We start from the raw sequence: 16360 nt of genomic DNA, 5'->3' as shown, positions 1-16360 counted from the left end.
TGGGTTGATAGCTTTACCACATGAAGACGGTACCCTTAGCATGGTCTCAGTCGGTGACCTTTAAAAGGTTTTCGGAAGACAATGGGAAGATCGACGGCATTGGCTTACTTGGATAACAAATCACCTCTCTCCTCAATTTTACTCAACTCTATCACGAACTGAACTGACTTCGTTTATATACCATTCTAAGACTCTATCACTTACCACCTAAGCTTGAAGTTTGGGTTTTATATCTAGACACTTATATATGCATAAACTCTGCTAACCTGTTTGATTTATCTGGTTTTATATTACTATATTACATAGTTACTAATAAAATGGTGTTAGTTAACAGCAGAACCAGACTCCAGGTATGTTCCATTTCTGACGGTTCTTTTAACCCATTGGGGCCTGCGTCTGGGATATGAACAAAATTGGGGGCTATTGATTGAGTGATTATAAATCTTATTGGCTACTTTTCCTTTGATTGGCTCGTGTGTGGAAAACAGCAGACAGCATCTCCTTCCAATTTACTTTAGCCAACCCCTCTTTCATACCACTGTAATTTCCTTTACTCCACTAAAGTACTGCTACTTCAGACTTTACTATCTCCCTATCAAATTTCAAGTTGAACTCAATCATATTGTGATCGCTGCCTCCTGATGTTTCTTTTACATTAAGCTCCCTAATCACCCCTGGTTAATTACATAACACCCAATCCAGTATAGCTGATCTCCTTGTATGCTCATCAACAAACTGCTCTAAAAGCCATCTCGTAGGCATTCAACAAACCCACTCTCTTGAGATCTATTATCAAATTGATTTCCCCAATTGACTTGCATGTTGAAATCTGCCATAACTACCATAACATTGCCCTTTTGATACACCTTTTCTATTTCCTGCTGTAAACTGTGGTCCATTAGGAAGCATTAATGATAAAGGGGGCTAACTGAAGCATTCCTGTATCAATTTTTGAAGTGATATCTTAGCCAAGGAATCAAACCCAAAACATTATCCAAAAATATTAAAATGTTGGAAACATTCAGATCAAGCAGGATCATCTAAGAACAAGATTTCTACATAAAATCCAAAAGCAACTGATTTACCTCACTTCCCTATATCTTAACCTATTTACTCTTCAAAAAAACAAATTCCACACCTAACATACTGAGAGGCTGAAAATATCAACACATACAAACAAGCTGGACGAACTCAGCAGGTCGGGCAGCATCCGTTGAAATGAGCAGTCAACGTTTCAGGCCGAGACCCTTCATCAGGACTGAAGGAGGAGGGGGCAGGGGCCCTATAAAGAAGGTGGGGGGAGGGTGGAAGGTGCCAAGTGAAAAACCAATCAGAGGAAAGATTAAGGGGTGGGGGAGGAGAAGCAGGCTGAAAATATCTTTGGTCCCAGCAACAAATTCTAGTGTCCTGGTCACTGATTTAACTTCAATGAAAAAGAAATCAAAGTTGGTGACTCAGACAATTTTATTTCTCTGACAATGGGTAAAGTTTGATGGGGGGGGGGGAATAGAACAAAATTCTATAGATAAGAAGTACTGGAGCTGTCTCCTCAACCACAGACTTCGATCATCTTGAAGGGAAAGAAATGACATGATATTAAAAACAGAATTTGTTGTTAGATTATGATTGTCTTATCAGTTAGTTAGGTGAACAATTTTGTATGAAATAATATTGAATTGCACTTGAATTTGAAGGGGATCAATATTCTGGCAAGGAGGTTTGCTAAGGCTATTGGGCAGAGTTTAAACTAGAAGTGCTGGGGGGTGGGAACTGAATTGAAGTGACGGAAGAAGGGATGGTTGGCTCACAAATAGAGAAAGCTTGTAGGCAGTGTGAAAGGAATGACAGGCAGGAGATAGAGAAGGGATGCGCTCAGACTGATGGTTTGAGATGTATCTACTTTAACACAAGGAGTATCATGAGCAAAGCAGATGAACTCAGAGCATGGATCAGTATTTGCAGCTATGATGTAGTCATTTCAGAGACTTGGATGGCTCAAGGGCAAAATAGCTACTTAGAATGCCAGGCTTTAGATGTTTCAGAAAGGACAGGGAGGGAGGCAAAACAGGCGGGGGCGTGGCACTGCTGATCAGAGATCGTGTTACAGTTGCAGAAAAGGAGGAAGTCATGGAGGGATTGTCTACTGAGTCTGTGGTTGCAAGTTAGAAACAAGGGGGTCAATAACTCTACTGGATGCTTTTCATAGACCACCCAATAGTAACAGGGATATCGAGGAGCAGATAGGGATACAGATTCCGGAACGGTGCAGTAATAACAGGGTTGCTGTGATGGAAGATTTTTATTTCCCTAATGTTGATTGGTATCTCCTTAGAGCAAGGGATTTAGATGGGGTGGAGTTTGTTAGGTGTGTTCAGGAAGGTTTCCTGACACAATATGTAGATAAGCCTACAAGAGGAGAGGCTGTACTTGATTTCGTATTGGGAAATGAACCAGGTCAGGTGTCAGGTCTCTCAGTGGGAGAGCATTTTGGAGACAGTGATCACAATTCTATCTCCTTTACCATAGCATTGGGGAGGGATAGGAACAGACAATTTAGGGAAGCGTTTAGTTGGACTAAGGGGAAATATGAAGCTATCAGGCAGGAACTTGGAAATATCAATTGGGAATAGATGTTCTCAGGGAAATGTACAGCAGAAATGTGGCAAATGTTCAGGTATGTTCCAGTGAGACAGGGAAAGGATGGTAGGGTGTACAAAGGCTGTTGTAAATCTTGTTCAGAAGAAGAGCTTACAAAAGGTTAAAAAAAAAACTAGGTAATGATAGAGATCCAGAAAATTATGTTAGCAGGAAGGAGCTTAAGAATGAAATTAGGAGAGCCAGAAGGGGCCATGAGAAGGCCTTGGTGAGCAGGACTAAGGAAAACCCCAAGGTATTCTACAAGTATGTGAAGAGCAAAGGGATAAGACATGAGAGAATAGGACCAATCAAGTGTGACAGTGGAAAATTATGTTTGAAACCAGAGGAGACAGTAGAAGTTCTGTATACTTTGCTTCAGTATTCACTTAGGAAAATGACCTTGGCGGTTGAAGGGATGACTTAAAGAGGACTGAAAAGCTTGAGCATGTAGACGTTAAGAAAGAGGATGTGCTGGAGCTTTTGGAAAGCATCAAGTTGGATAAGTCACTGGAACCGGATGGGATGTACCCCAGGCTACTGTGGGAAGCAATGGAGGAGATTGCTGAGTCTCTGCGACGATCTTTGCATCATCACTGGGGACGCGAGGGGTCCCGGAGGATTGGAGGGTAGCAGATGTCATTCCCTTATTCAAGAAATGAAGTAGAGATAGCCCAGAAAATTATAGACCAGTGAGTCTTACCTCAGTGGTTGGTAAGTTGATGGAGAAGATCTTGAGAGGCAGGATTTATGAACATTTGGAGAGGCATAATATAATTTGGAATAGTCAGCATGGCTTTATCAAAGGCAGGTCATGCCTTACGAGCCTGATTTAATTTTTTGAGGATGTGATTAAACACACTGATGAAAATAGAGCAGTAGATGTAGTGTATATGGATTTCAGCAAGGAATTTGATAAGGTACCCCATGCAAGGCTTATTGAGAAAGTAAGGAGGCATGGGATCCAAGGGGACCTTGCTTAGTGGATCCGGAACTGCCTTGCCCACAGAAGGCAAAGAGTGGTTGTAAGCAGGTCATATTCTGCATGGGGGTTGGTGACCAGTGGTGTGCCCCAGGGATCTGTTCTAAGACCCCTTTTCTTCATGATTTTTATAAATGACCTTAATGAGGAAGTGACGGGATGGGTCAGTAAATTTGCTGATGACACAAAGGTTGGGGATGTTGTGGATAGTGGGGAGGGCTGTCAGAGGTTACAGTGGGACATCAAGAGGATGCAAAACTGGGCTGAGAAGTGGCAGATGGAGTTCAACCCAGGTAAGTGAGAGGTGGTTCATTTTGGTAGGTCAAATATGATGGCAGAATATAATATTAATGGTAAGACTCTTAGCAGTGTGGAGGATCAGGGCATCTTGGGGTCCAAGTCCATAGGACACTCAAAGCTGCTGCGCAGGTTGACTGTGATTAAGGAAACATACCGTGCAATGGCCTTCATCAATTGTGGAATTGAGTTTAGGTGCTGAGAGGCAATGTTTCAGCTATATAGGACCCTGGTCAGACCCCTCTTGGGAGTATTGGGTTCAGTTCTGGTCACCTCACTACAGAAAGGATGCGGAAACTATAGAAAGAGTGCAGTGGAGATTTACAAGGATGTTGCCTAGATTATGGACCATGCCTTATGAGAATAGGCTGAGTGAACTCGGTCTTTTTTCCTTGGAGCTGCGGAGGGTGAGACGTGACCTGATAGAGGTGCCTAAGATGATGAGAGGCATTGATTGTGTGGACAATCAGAGGCTTTTTGCCAGGGCTGAAATGGCTAGCACGAGAGGGCACAGACTTAAGGTGTTTGGAATTAGGTACAGAGGAGATGTCAGGGGTAAGTTTTTTTTTATGCAGAGAGTGGTGAGTGCGTGGAATGGACTGCCGCACACAGTGGTGGAGGCAGATGCGATTGGGTCTTTTTAGAGACTCCTGGACAGGTACATGGAGTTTATAAAAATAGAGGGCTGTGGGTAACCCGAGGTAATTTCTAAGATAAGTACGCATTTGGCACAGCATTGTATTGGGCTGTAGGTTTTCTACGTTTCTATGTAATAAAAGGTAACCCAAGGCAGGGTGATAAGTCTAGTTATTATGACAGGATTTAAAAATCAAATCTTGTGGCAGACTTTGGGATTGCTTTGTTCTTAAGTTGTTTATGTCTTGAACTATTACAGCTCAGCTTCCTCTGTTACGGGCTCTGAGTTGCCCATTCTGACAGTTGGTCAACAAAAACAATTATTTATAGTTTAACATCACACCATTATGAAGTGATAACTCACCATGTGGCCAAAAGCTTGGTAAAGGAAATAGGTTTTAATGAGTACCTTTTTAGGGTGACCTTTTATTATCTCATATAAAATAATACATCTAACTTGCTGATAAGATAAGGCAAGTATCATCATGATCTAACATGACAAATTCTGCTTTTAAAAAAGGAAAGATCTGGGAAAGGAGTTCCAGAAGTGTTACTTGCAGAAGCTGTGGCTGACAATGGCAGCACATTAAATTTGACAATAATCCAAAAGCTTAAGTTGGAGAAATTCAGTAATGAGGTGTATTGGAATGGAGGTGATGTGAGAGCAAGAGATTTGTTTGAAGGATTTGAAAGAAAGATTGAAAACTTTGGAAGCAAGATCATGCTTATGTGATTCATGTTGGTCAGCGATTTCAGATGATGGATGTTTCTCTTGCTATTGGAACATGGGTGGCAGAGGTTTGACGGGCAAAGGCCAACCAGGAACATGTTGAAATAGACAAGTCTAGAGTTGACAAAGGAATGGATAAGGGATTTTGTAGAAGATTTACTGAAGCAGGGATAAGGTTTGCTGACATCAGCGACTAATAATTGACAATCTTAGGCATGGCAGTGACTGATTTGAAAACTTGGGAGTTAAAGGTGGTGGAAAAGATACCGGGATATATACTTCATTTTCATAAGGAGAGAAGATGAATATATGATAGTTTTAAGTTTCAGTTAAGTTCACCATAAAGCAGTATATGGCACACAAAAGCACAAGGCTTCCCCAGTAGAATAGTTTGGGGACAGTCCCAACTCAGTTAGACAAGCTATTTTAATAACCATTTAACTACAAACTTTAACAAAAATAATATGGTAGCTAACTACATATTAATATTCAAGTTGAAAAAACTAAAAGCAATATTAGAATATGCACTTCATCCAGAGTTCATTCAATTCCAATCAAACACCTTAACCCCTATCAAATTCTTCCTGAATAGCTTAGTTCAAAGAAAATACTGTTCAGTTTTAGTTTATGCAAAAAAGCAACTACAAATGACCAATATAAGACATGGCTATGTTTAATGATCAACACTGAAAACAACTACATTGAACCAATGATTATTACCATAGCACCCAACAAATACCACTGCAATAGGAGTGGCAGAAAGCAGGCACAATTCCTGCTTGGGAGAGATCAAATTAGATTGTAATCAATACCTTCTCAGCCTATGATTGACACTGGCGCCGTTCACCCAACAATTATACTAGTGGGGAATAGTAAATGACACACAGAAGCCACAAAAAGGGAGAGGAAGAAAAAAAATCTGTTACAGACGGACATTTCAGGACTATTTCTTTTCAAAGCTATTTCCCCCAAATTCCCCTCCTCATAATGAATTTCCAAAATTTTGCTCCTTTGATTTAAGAGGACCTGCAGTAACTTCAAGTGTCAACATCTTAGAAGCATACATTTTCAACCATAAACAGACAAACATAATCTTATTTAAACTTACTTTCAACTTTACATGGACAACAAGCAGAAAGTGGGCTAATATTTTGCTTCCCCTTCCTAGCTAGCAATCATAAAACTGTAGAAAATTTATGACACAAAATGTGGTCATATGACTGAATATGTGGCTCACTCTTTGGTGTGTCATAGTGCTATGGACCAAACGCAGGCAGATGGGACTAGCTCAATGGGCAATATAGTTAGCATGGGTGATATAGGCCAAAGGATCTGTTTCCATGCTATGTTACAAAATAAATGAAAATATTTATAGATTTATTCAGATCATGACTCAAAGCAGATCATCTCTAATTCTGCAAATCAATTAACATGCAAATTGTAACAGAATTTGACTGAACACTTCCCAAAAGTATTTGTTGAAATTGGTTTCCCAGTCTGTTAAATACAGTGGATTCAATTAATCAGGACAGCCATTTATTTGGGACAATTCTTAAAGAACAAAAACTGAACTGAGAAAATAGCCAAGATTCCCTTTGTTTATTTGGGACACTATAGAGCTTAATTGGGACAGGAGACCATTGCTAAACAATTTCTAACTGGCATCAGTCATATGAACTTGTGAGGCCATTCGACACTAAACAATGCTAGAGCCAAGCATTACATATATATAAAACTTGCCATATAAAACTTGGCACATTAGAGCCAAGTTTTTAAACAGCTTCAGTTATATGCGCTTGTGTTCAAAAAGCAGTGATTTTTGTCACTGATAGTTGGCAAGAAATAAACACGAAGACAGTTCAGAACTGTTTTGCTCAGTGCTGCTTCAAGGATGCTGGCTTGGAGATGCCAAAACAGCCGGGAGTGAAAATGAAATTATTTCATTACTTCAACAAGAATTTGAAGATATTGAGAGTCACCTGGAATGAAAATAAAGATTTGGAGGATACAAACATGAAAAGCACTGTGTGAAGTTAGTCCGTATTTGCACTAAATTTGTTCATTTACAGCCAATGGCAGCATGTTGATGTCCATAGTATCTGATGAGTGAAATCTGTGCAGAAAGTTCTTAAAATGGAAAAACCATTGCAATGGGACAGCTTCACTCTCAAACTCGTTAAGTCCTGGTCCAGTGGTATGAGTAGTTGTCACAACTGGGTCTTCCTTGGTTGGAGTGGACAACCATGACTTCTTTGGTGTCTTATCATGCCCTTTGCTGCCCACAAAGTGTTGCAAACCACCTTCTTGGCCTTTGGATTTCACTGTTGATCCCATCCGCCCAGTCTGCCAAAGCTGACTTCAACATGCTAGGACAGGCATGTCCCTACTTCACTGGGATACAAGATCCACTGGCTACCCTCACCTAAGTAGCGTACCAGGGTGTGACTGCTGTCGCATGCAAACAGCTACTTGGAGCTACAGGTGAAATTTGAGTGCCTGGTGAGGATGAAAGGTGAGCAAGCTACCCCTCCCTAGACATTCCATACACGGCAGCATACAATGAATGAATTCCTCCTTTAGTAACTATAATGCACAGTACTGTAGTAGCATTTATAGTGTTCTAATTTGGTCAGTATTTCATTTAAATGCATAATTTGTTACTCAGTTAAACAATAGTTTGCCTTATTTTAGAACTTTTTAACTATTTCCATAAAACTTCGGCTAATTGCAGCAGTCACTTAATTGGTCCAAAATGTACTGGCCCCGATGTGTCCCAATTAACCAGAATCCACTGTATTCAAGAAAGCACAATGATGTGATCCAGTTCAGTAACTAAATTGCTTTTTTTACAATCCAATTACTACCATTATCAAAAAGATCAGATTTGCATAGAATTGCTTCTGATGTAATGTAATTTAGACTACAAGACACCAGAGCAGAAATAGGCTATACAGCCCATCGAGTCTTCCTGCATTCCATCATGGCTGATTTATTATCCCTCTCAACCCCATTCTCCTGCCTTCTCCCCATAATCTTTGACACTTTACTAATCAACATTACAATCTCTGCTTTAAATACAATAAATTCCAGTAAACTGGGACACAGCAGGACCAGTACAATTTGGCCCAATTAAGCAGCTGTCCCAATTAACTGAAGTTTCACGGAAATAGTTAAAAGGGTACAAAAAAAATTATTTGTTCCTCAGTTAAACAGTAACGTATTTATTTAAATGAAATACAGAACAAATTAAAACACTACCAATATGTCTAAAGCACATTAAAACTGTATTAGTTCCTAATAGTTATCGACAGAGGAACTTACCTGCCATGTTCTTATGATTGATTGTAGGTAAACAAAATCAGTGCAGAAACCCAGTGACGATAATGGACTGACTTCATACAATTCTTAAGATGATTACGTAATCCAAATCTTCATTTTCAATCAAGATCACTTCAAATTCTTCATAATTTCTAACTCTGAAGTAGCAAAATTGTTTTTATTCACTGCCAGCCGTTTCTGGCATCTCCAAGCTGATTGCTTGAAATGAGTGAGCAAAACAGTCCCAACATGTTTTACTGCTTATTTCTCGCCAACTAGCAGTGACAAAATCACTGCTTTTTGATCACTAACATATGCAACTGATGCTTTTCAAATGGCCATGAAAGTGCACCTGACTGACATTAGTCAGAGACTGTTTGGCATCAGTTGCTTGTCCCAATTAAGTAGCATAGCGTCCCAAATAAATGGCTATCCTGACTAACTGGAACCCACTGTATATCCAATGACTTGGCCTCCACAGCCTCTATGACAATGAATTTCACAGATTCATCAGCCTCTGGCTAAAGCAATTCCTCCACTTCTTGGTTCTAAACACATATCCTTCTGAGGCTGTGCCCTTTAGTCTTAGACTCCTCCACTTTAGGAAACATCCTTTACACATCCACTCCATCTTGGTTTTTCAATATTCACTAAGTTTCAATGAGTACCTCCCATTATTCTGAACTCCATCTGGTACAAGCCCACAGTCAATAAAACACTCTTACACATTCACCCTTTCTTTTTTTTGTGAACCTTCCCCAAACCCCCTCAAATGCCAGCACCTCCTTTCTCAGATAAGAGCCCCAAAATTGTTTACAATATTCCAAATGTAGTCTGACCCATGTCTTATAAAGCATCAGCATTACATTCTTGATTTTATATTCTCATCCTCTTGGAATGAATGTTAACATTGCATCTGCCTTCCTTACTAGGGACTCAACCAGCAAGATCACCTTTAGGAAATCCTTCAGCACATCTGAATTTTTAAATTTTCTCCCCATTTCCAAATTAGACTAAGCCTTTTTTTCCTTCTACTTAAGTAAACATCACTATACAACATACCATCTGCCACTTATTTGCCCATTCTCCCAATTTGTCCAAGTCCTTCTGCAGACTTCCTGCTTCCTCAATACTACCTGCACCTCCATCTATCTTGGAAATGACTGCAAACTTGGCCACACAGCCATCAGTTCCATCATCCAATACGTGGAAAGTAGTAGTCCCAATACTAGCCCCTGCAGAACATCACTGATCACTGGCAGCCAACCAGAAAAAGCTCCCTTTATTCCCACTCTTTGTCTCCTGCCTATCTTCTGTCCATGCTAGTATTTTTCCTGTAAAACCATGGGCTCTTGCCCTATGTAGCAGCCTTGCGTGTAGTACTGTATCCAGAGATACCGGCCATGTGACAGATGCACTGTCACCTGGCTGGTCGAAGGACACACCACATGCCAATCAACATTTGGTCCCTCCCAACTAATCAATGCACACCTAAATTATTGGTCACCTTAATTGGACTATCGCACCCAGCCCCATGCTTTAAAAGGTGAGACTTGCCCTTGGCTCGCCCTCTCTTACAGACCACCACATTGGAGGTAAGTGCATTGATTTATGCTTGGGAAGGTCTATCGTTTGTCCTGGTAAGAGAGCCGCAGCTATCCAAGGTCAAGGGGGATAGCTGTTGTAGTGCTTTTCCCTTGTTCTTTGTTTGTGTAACCATACCCTGTCCCCACACCGCTTCCTGTGTATTGTAGTTGCTTGTGTTGACCCGACTTCCCCTTGTAAATAAATTCCTTATTATTAAAACTGTGTGTGTCCAGGCCTCTACTGTTGAGACTCAAAGAACCAGTTATTTTCCATCACAACAGGTACATTGTCAAAACCCTTCTGGCGATACAAGTAAACAACATTCACTCATTCTCCTTTGTCAATCCTGCCTGTAATTTCCTCAAATAATTCCAACAGATCTGTCAGGCAGGATTTCTGCATAAGGAATCCAATGCTGACTTTGGCCTATTTTATCATGTGCCTCCAAGTACCCCGAAACCTCAGACTTAACAGATTCCAAGATCTTTGCAACCACTTAAGTCAGGCTAACTGGTCTATAATTTTCTTTCTTCTGCCTCCTTCCCTTCTTAAAGAATAGTGTAACATTTGCAATTATTCAGTCCTCCAGAACCATCCCAAAATCTAGTGATTCCTGAAAGATCATTACTTATGCCTCCACAATCTCCTCAGATACCTCTTTCAGAATCCTGACGTGTAGTTCATCTTGCCCAAGTGATTTATTTACCTTCGGACCTTTCAGCTTCCCAAGCACCTTCTCCTTAATGTCCAACTACAATCACTTCCGCGCATCTGCCCCCCAGACTTTTGAATTTGTGGCACACTGTTGGTGTCTTCCACAGGAAAGACCAATGCAAAATACTTATTCAGCTTCTCCACCATTTCTTTCTCTCCCCCCCCCCCCCCAATAGCTCCCCATCATCATTTGGCCAAGGTCCAGTATCCACTTTTGCCTCCCTTTTACTCTTAATACATTTGGAAAAACCCTTGGTATCCTCTTTGATATAATTGACTAACTTGCCGTTGTATTTCATCTCTCCCTCTTCCTTTTTTTAGTTGTCTTCTGTTGGTTTCCATAAGCTTCCCAATCCTCTAGCTAACCACTAATTTGTGCTATATTTTATGCCCTCTCATTTGCTTTTAAGCCATCTTTGAGTTCCCTTGTCAGCCTCAGTTGCCTCATCCTCCCTTTAGTCTCTTGCATGAAATATCCTGCACCTTCTGAATTGCACCCAGAAACTCCAGCCACTGCTGTTCTGCCATCATCCCTGCTTGTGCCCATTCCCAATCAACTTCAGCCAGCTCCTCTCTCATGTCTCTATAGTTCCCTTTACTCGACTGTAATGCTAACACATCTGATTTTAGCTTCTTCCCCTCAAACTGCAGGATGAATTCTATCGTATTATGATCACTACCTGTCAAGGATTCCTTTACCTGAAGCTCCCTAATCAAATCTGTTCTATTACAGTACCCAAACCAGAATTGCATTTCCCTCTTGGGCACAACCACATGAGGCTCTAAAAAGTCATCAAGTAGACATTCCACAAATTCCTTTTCTTGGGACCCAGCACCAACCTGATTTACCACAATCTACATGCATATTGAAACTCCCCCATGATCATCATGACTTTTGGCCCTTTTGCACGCCTTTTCTATTTCCTATTGTGATTTGTATCCCAGATGCTGGCTACTCTTTAGACACACACACACACACACACGCATATATGCATACATATACATATCCTTGCAGTTTATCTCTACCCACAAGGATTCTACATCTTCCAATTCATTATCACCTCACTCAAAGGATTTGATCTCTTTTTATTTTAAAAACGTAGCCACCCCCACCTCCTCTGTCTCAATGCAATGTGATGTTAAGGTCCCAACTGTTATCATCTTTCAGCCACAACTCGGTGTGGCCTGCCAAATTCTAACTGTGCAACAGAATCACCTACCTTATTCTGTATATTGTGCGCATTCAAATATGCGCATCCTGAATTCATCACTCTTGTCAATTTTACCCCCATGTTACTGAAAGCTGAATTCTTATCCCTCTACTTAGAAAAGCAATCAACTAGTGCACTTTGTTCTTCAACAACTTCAAAAAGATTGGAACTATATTCCTGCAGGTATCCCATTTACTGAGTTGGTCAGCTATTAAGTATGGGGCTAGTGCTGCCCCATTCATCATGTTCTGTAAAAACACTGATGACAGTCTGAATAGACAAGTTACGAGAGTGTGATCAACCTAATACAGCTCATTTGCACATATTGGTCTATAATTGGTCTCTATTATTAGTAGTATTTCAAGAAGCAACAAAAAAAATCAGAGGTGCACAGATGCCATTTATAAAAAAAAATGCTCCAAGTGTTACTGCACCTGGAATGTTTTAAGATAAATGTGTACTTCAGGTCAATGGACCTGTTTCCATCCTATATGACGACAATCAAAAAGCAGAACCCTCCAGGTCATATGAGAATGCAAGGTTTCCACTGGAGTTTCCAAGGACACAACATGAAAGGAAAAAAACCTTGCAGAAAATCCCAAAAAGTTACATTGGAAGGCTACATGTAGTTACCATGTACCAAAATTATTTAAGATCCTGTAAATTATTTTAGTCCCTTATTCAACAATAAACATTTAGTGGCATCATTATCCTACCTCACCTCCAAAACTTCTGATAAAAACAAAACAAAAGGAAAATTCACAACATCTGTGGAAGCAGAAAGATGGTTAATACTTCTAATTTTAGCACTCCCTGCCCGCAAGTATATCATGCACTTTCAGTTTTTATCATCCAGCATGTGGTCTCTTGCATCACCGTAAAATCTATGGCTTATAGTTTACCTGTATAAAATAATTAACTTCGTAAACGTGAACAGATAAACAAATGATCATACCCCACTTTTCAGTCCACACTGATTACGCTGGCGAGTTGAGTATGAATGGTCCAACTGCTAAAGTGTACCTATAACATACGTTCAGATCCCATCTGTGGAGGGTAAGGAAAATAAACGAGGTCAACAAACGCAGCTAACATGCCACAAGAAAATGATTTTTTCCCCTCCGTCCCCTAGTATCCGTTCGTCTGTTCCATCTATGGGTGGGCTGCGACACAGCCAGAGAAAGGCACCAGTGTCCGTCCTGACTTATTTGCTGGCAATGAGAGGTGACCCCGCGGCTCTCCGGAGGGTGCCCCTTTCCTGTAAGCAGGCAGCAATTGCAGGTGACCTCAACCACGGTGTGGCGCACATTTCAGGTAGGCCAAGCTACCATTGCACCCTCCCCCCCCCCCCCCCGAGGGGTTTTTTGAGGAGGGTGCAGTTAGAAAGAGCTTTCCTGCATCACCTTCTCGCCGCAGGATCTGTTGGGCTGCCTACAAAATGGACCAACCTGCGCGGGGGCAACTCTTCCTCCCGCCAAAGGGGATGAGGGGAATAAAGTGCAGAGCGAACAGTGTCATGCCCCCGGCTCACACGACAAACAGATTTTTATTTGAAAGGCGGGGTGACTGCCGCGGTGAGTGTGCGGCTGTACCCGGACCCAGACCAAGGAGAGAGAGCCTGCTCGGCCGCAAGCCCGAAGGCCGCTGGCCAGAGTCGCAGCAACGGAGAATCGGGGCACCCACCCGAGAGCAAGGTCAGGTTCGCAAGTTTATAAAGCCGGTAACTATCTTTAACACAATAGGGGAAAATACCGAGAACTTGCCGGGAGATATCACAAAGACAACGGTGACGAGACGAACAACGGCATCGAATATGCTTTACCAAAATGGAGCCGCTCCTGCACAGACCTCTGGGCAACGATCGCCGTTCCCAGTGCGCATGTGTCGGCAGGTAGTTGCCCAACAACCCGATAGATGGCGCTGTCAACGGAGGAAGGCAAACGGTGCGTCTCCGACTGAACTTTCATGGTGGACCAACATCAGATCTATTACCGCCGCCTACTGAGGTGGAGTGTGGAGCAGAGAGACAGGAATAAAATTCCCCAGCTCAAAAAAACTCATAATATCAAAAAGTCTTAATGTTTTTCAGAAAGTCAGCCACACATCATGATGGCAGTGATATCCCAACAAACTTGCCATGTCAAACTGTGTCTGTCCCAAAGGTCTCAATTTAGCAGTCAGATGTTTCCTTTCTACTTCACAGAAACTGCATTCAAATAATGCCACCACGTTTTTATTCTGAAGTTTTCCCCTTCCTTTTCAGTCCTGAAGAAAAATCTCAGCCCGAAACATCGATTCATTTCCCCCAGCATTTTGTGTTACTTTCACCTAACATATGCAATACGTAAACTTGTAAGTATAACTTCTTCCCTCATTTTATACCCATCTGCTGTCCTTTCTTTCTCCTAACTTTGTTGTCACAGTGACCGAATAGACTTTTTAATTATGACTCACCTTTTTATGCAAAGACTCCGGTATATTTATATCCTTAACGTTACGTGATTGCTTAGCTGGAATGTCGGCCAATTCGTCTTCTTCAACCCTAACATGGATAAGGACCCTTAAGAACTGGATGAACAAGCCAAGAACCTGCAGCCTCAACCGATGTTGTTCAATCTCAAGAAGAATGGCTGGCCTACAATTTGAAATACTTGTTTTAATCAATATAAAAACTGAGAATGAATCAGAGCACAAAAGTACAAAGTCAAGATGTACTTTTTTGACCCATTCCAAGGCAATCATCTCAGATGTGAAGACAAATACTTTGATAATCTTCTCTTAGTGGTCTCCTGAAACTTTGGAACATAAAGGGAAATACCTGAAAGACCTGTCGCTCAATCCTTTGAACCATCTGTATTGATACGTAAGGAAACATAATATCTGCTGAGTTATCTTTATGATTGATATGCAATCGATCTTCATCTTGATCTTGATCTTTTCTTGAATCATCCACCGGCAAATGGTAAAACCACTGAAAAGGATACACTGCGACCATATTCCACATTAAACAAACCAAGATTATGTGCCCATTCATTTCCCATCCACCCAGATCTTATGAGTGCAGGTCCTTGGGGAATGGGACAGGGAGTAAGCCGGGTGCTGGTCCTTGGGGATTGGGACAGGGAGTTGCTGGGTACTGGTCCTTGGGGAATGGGACAGGGAGTTGCCGGGTACTTCCTTGGGGAATGGGACAGGGAGTTGCCGGGTACTGGTCCTTGGGGAATGGGACAGGGAGTTGCTGGGTACTGGTCCTTGGGGAATGGGACAGGGAGTTGCCGGGTACAGACCCAAGGGGAATGGGACAGGGAGTTGCCGGGTACAGACCTCAGGGGAATGGGACAGGGAGTTGCCGGGTACAGACCCTAGGGGAATGGGACAGGGAGTTGCCAGGTACTGGTCCTTGGGGAATGGGACAGGGAGTTGCAGGGTACTGACCCAGGGTAATCGGACAGGGAGTTGCTGGGTACTGACCCAGGGTAATCGGACAGGGAGTTGCCGGGTACTGGTCCTGGAGGAATGGGACAGGGAGTTGCCGGGTACTGGTCCTTGGGGAATGGGACAGGGAGTTGCTGGGTACTGACCCAGGGTAATGGGACAGGGAGTTGCCGGGTACTGGTCCTTGGGGAATGGGACAGGGAGTTGCCGGGTACTGGTCCTTGGGGAATGGGACAGGGAGTTGCCGGATACTGGTCCTTGGGGAATGGGACAGGGAGTTGCTGGGTACTGGTCCTTGGGGAATGGGACAGGGAGTTGCCGGGTACAGACCCTAGGGGAATGGGACAGGAAGTTGCCAGGTACAGACCCTAGGGGAATGGGACAGGGAGTTGCCAGGTACAGACCCAAGGGGAATGGGACAGGGAGTTGCCGGGTACAGACCCAGGGGAATGGGACAGGGAGTTGCCGGATACTGGTCCTTGGGGAATGGGACAGGGAGTTGCCGGGTACAGACCCAGGGTAATGGGACAGGGAGTTGCCAGGTACAGACCCTAGGGGAATGGGACAGGGAGTTGCCGGGTACAGACCCTAGGGGAATGGGACAGGGAGTTGCCAGGTACAGACCCAGGGGAATGGGACAGGGAGTTGCCAGGTACAGACCTAAGGGGAATGGGACAGGGAGTTGCCGGGTACAGACCTAAGGGGAATGGGACAGGGAGTTGCCGGGTACAGACCCTAGGGGAATGGGACAGGGAGTTGCCGGGTACAGACCCTAGGGGAATGGGACAGGGAGTTGCCGGGTACAGACCCAGGGGA

General features: G+C 42.7%; 1 protein-coding gene across 1 annotated transcript in view; it reads right to left on the bottom strand.

The window, feature by feature from the left end:
* Nucleotides 1-13985, bottom strand: part of ppp2r5d (protein phosphatase 2, regulatory subunit B', delta) — a 232454-nt gene extending 218469 nt beyond the window's left edge. The window contains exons 1-2 of the transcript XR_012100240.1: nucleotides 13862-13985; nucleotides 13065-13156 (exon numbers count right to left, since the gene is read on the bottom strand). The gene's annotated coding sequence lies outside the window, so the exon portion shown is untranslated. The remainder of the gene's footprint in view (nucleotides 1-13064; nucleotides 13157-13861) is intronic.
* Nucleotides 13986-16360: the final 2375 nt, after the last annotated feature.

Source organism: Hemitrygon akajei, chromosome 9 (genome assembly GCF_048418815.1).
Source record: "Hemitrygon akajei chromosome 9, sHemAka1.3, whole genome shotgun sequence".
Lineage (NCBI taxonomy): Eukaryota > Metazoa > Chordata > Chondrichthyes > Myliobatiformes > Dasyatidae > Hemitrygon > Hemitrygon akajei.
The sequence above is the reverse complement of the archived record's forward strand: the minus strand, read 5'-3'. Positions and strand labels throughout refer to the sequence as shown.